Genomic DNA, 3813 nt, shown 5'->3' with positions numbered 1-3813 from the left:
AACCAGGATCACATTAGCTCATTTGGCTGGTGTCACATGGGGAGCTTCTGTTCAGCTGATTATCCACCGTGACCCCCAAATCTTTTTCCCAGGTAGTGGTGGCCCTTTCCTGGAGGAGTTCTGCTCTGTAGCAACAGGAGAGTAAGCTTCTATCGTGGGGACCTGACTGTGAGTTTCCCACATCCTTCTAGACATTCCTCAAGAGGGAGGAAGAGTCAAGGGCAGGAGTTGCTGATGTCTGCAGCCTTCTCCCATAGTTTGGGAGGGTTGGAAGTGCACTGTGACCACCCCCCAAAACTGAGATGCAGGGGTGGTTGGAAGTGGCCCAGGGGAAGGTGACTAAGTGGACCATCTGAACTTAGGCTGGTGCATGCAGATTGACTTTCGGGGCGCTGGGCCAGGACCTGGTGGAGAGGAAGGGCCCAGGTCCCCCTACCCAGCCTAGAACTACAGCTCTGATCCCAAGGAGGAAAGGGCTGGGGGTTCCCATCAAAGAGGCCAGTCCACCTAAGATTTCATGCAGTGGATGGGGATACCATGAACTAAAGGCTGGAGTTGGAGGCCCAGACCAAAGGGCCTGCTGACCACCCAAGCAACCCTGCTTCAGACTAATAGAAGGGCTGGAGTCGGACGCCAAGGCCAGCGGGCCTGCCAGCTGACTAAAGCACCCTGTGACAATATGACAGACTGGAGTCAGGCCTGGAACACTAGGCCCCCGGATTAAACAGCCCACCCTGTTATAAGGACGCAAGTTGGAAAAGAGCAACTGCCCGCAGAAAATGGCTATGCTGGTGAACCAGTAGGAGATTCAGGTTTCACAGTTAGGGGTGATAATGGTTGTCTTTATGATTATTCTGGGCATTTTAATAATTGTGCTGCACATGCCAAATTCTTTGAGCTTTTGGGTGTATGGAACATCTTCAGTCTCAGTAAACTCTCTCTCTCTCTCTCTCTCTCTCTCTCTCTCTCTCTCTGCTAGAAAGAGAAATTTCACTAAAATAGGTCCCACCAGGTCAAAGTCTTAGGCCTTGTCTTCACTGATTAAAAAGGTGTGATTTTTCTCTTCTTCTCCCCCACCCCACATCTTGGGACAACTAACCTGTATGAGCTATCCAGACATTAAAAAAATACAATGAAGACCAGGCACTTTAGTTTTATGTTGAGGTAAAAAGCCCGATGTTAGAGAGCTTATTCCTTCACTCTCCCACTTCCCTGGTCCTTCTCGCATGAACAGAGAGCAACAATACCCGAAGTCCGAAGGTGCAAACAATTCGATATTTATTGGGGTGAACTTCCAGCAAGCTTAAATACAAGTTCCTTTTTCCTTATTTTCGAATCCCAACTTACTTCCTGTTTGCCCCTAATTTATATAGTAATATTCTTAGCTATACCTTAACCAATCATTCTACTAAATTTAACTAACCAATCCTAACATATTGTAACATGAGTAGCTAACCAATTATATCCCACCACCTTAATTAGATTACACCCAGCAAAATTAATTATACAGCAGACTGAAGCAATCACAGAACCAGACAGAGATTATACAGACGAACAATAGCAAAGTGGGAACTATAATGACAAAACAATCCAGAAGTGAGGATTTCACATCCCAGCTATTGATAAGTGAGTTCTTGCCAGACAGGATGCTATCAAACTAAGTTTCCTTTTACATTTTCTAGGCACTTCCCTTTCTCTGGAGGTGATAGGAATTATCAGGACAGGATTGTATTCAGGACAGGATTGTATTCCTAACAGCCCACTAGCATCTTCTTTCAATGTGACTAGTTTGGAATGTGAGGATGTGACTGTTCGCTTCCTGGCTTATGGCTGCCTCTGCTGCTTAGCCAAAGGCCTTAGCCTAAGAACAGGGCCTCAAACTGTCACAGTAAGAGAAGGCCCTTACACCAGCAGACAGTGATTTTGATTCTTTCTTTTATACCTCTAGAACTAGCCAAGTGATAAGAATACCCCTAAATTCTTAAAGTACAGGCCTTTACAGACAGGCCTGAATATCTATATCCTAACACTCCACCCCCTTTTTTTTTTTTTTTTCTTTTTCTTTTGGGATCCTCCTGCCCAGGTATCCCTGGAAAAGCATAGGACATATGGCGACACATTTCCTGATAGGGCCAGGCATCAAGGTGGAAGGTGTCGATGCTCCATCTGTCCCACTGCCCCTTGTGTAGTACCATGCCCTGCACCTTCTCTCGTACGGGCATACCACACCTATTCCAATTAGTGTTCCAGACTTCCCAGTATAGTGGGCCCGAGAAGGTTGGGTCCGGGTTGTCTAGTACACTTGGGGGGGCTTACTACATTACTTATAGGTTATAATTAGTGGCTGTTCTCTAGGGGGTTGTGCCCCCCTTGATCATTTCCATATGCAATGTAACACACATATAGTTAACAATATACCAGCTGCTATGATAATCCACAGCAACACCGAGAGTCATGACCACTGCAGTATGGTCCAACATCCTGGCCACCACCAAAAACACTGCTTCTCCTCCTTTGATAAGGTTAAAATTTTGTCAGCGCCATCCTGTAGTGTGGATTGTAAGTGTGTCCAACTGTTGGCACTTGCAGCAAGTTGCTCTTGTAATCTTTGTGTACTTTTGTCCATATTGTGTGTCCATTGAATATCCACAGTGAAATTTGGTATTGTCCAAACCAATTCAACTACTTGGTACGGTATGGGGTAGTAGGTGCTGGTTCGAATGTTTACAACGATTAAGTCCACTGATCCATTGGTGCACCATAGTCCAGGTGGCAGTGTATAGAAGCTCATAATTTTGTCATACACTGGAAGGATTTTGCCTCCTAGTGTCATATTGCAGGATTGCATACATTCCCAACAGAATACACCGTACCCCATATACATTACCCCTAAATGCCCCCCCTTTGCAATAGGCCATTGATCCTGCTCCTCCATAGTCATAGGAGAGGGGCACATCCATATTCCTCCTCTGGATATACAACTGCTTAATGTGATGACAGTCCAGTTTACCCCATTCCATCCCCCCCACCTATTCCCTAGTGGCTCCCAACGTGCTCCCCCTTCCCTACTTACTCCCATAGGGTTCAAGGGAACCACCTTATTTGCATTTCCTTCCCATGGTATCATAGTAACAATTACACAAGAACTCTCCCCACAGGTCGGGGATGTTATTTTCCAGGTAGATGGGTATGTTTTTGCAATTGTGGATAGATATGGGCTAGCCTCCCAATTTAATACTGAAGGCCATTGTTCTGACCAAGCATCTCTCATAATATCCATTAACATTATTAACTGAGCATTTTGAATACCTACGCACACTTCTCCCCATGTTAGTCTTCTGAAGCCATCCTCTACCCATGTCACCAGGTCCCCTGCCCAATGAGTTAACTGCAAGTTTACCTCTACTGCTGTCCTCCACCCTGTGGCAACAGCTGATAGATGCTGTGCCATTAATTCATTAATTTGTTGTTGAAATTTCACATTTAGGCTTACTAATTGTTTGGTTACTCCTCCAGGGGTTGACCTCAATGAATTTACCTCATGGTAAAACTAAACTGCCTGGTTTTCATTGTCTCGTGTATTTTTTTACCTCAGGGTAACTATTACAAACCTTTTTTTAGAAGTGAAGACAAGACCTTTATAGGACCTATTGTGTGTGGGAGAGAGTGACTGCTGCTCAGACACTACAGACCGGTGGCCCATTGACCGTTCATGAGGATGAAAAGAAACTCACTTGTAAGCCGTCGTAACGGACAAAAACGCCAAGTCAGATTCTCTACTCAGCTAAAGCTGCTCTCAAAGGGCAGCTGAGG

Source organism: Chelonia mydas, chromosome 5 (assembly GCF_015237465.2).
Source record: "Chelonia mydas isolate rCheMyd1 chromosome 5, rCheMyd1.pri.v2, whole genome shotgun sequence".
Lineage (NCBI taxonomy): Eukaryota > Metazoa > Chordata > Testudines > Cheloniidae > Chelonia > Chelonia mydas.
The sequence above is the reverse complement of the archived record's forward strand: the minus strand, read 5'-3'. Positions refer to the sequence as shown.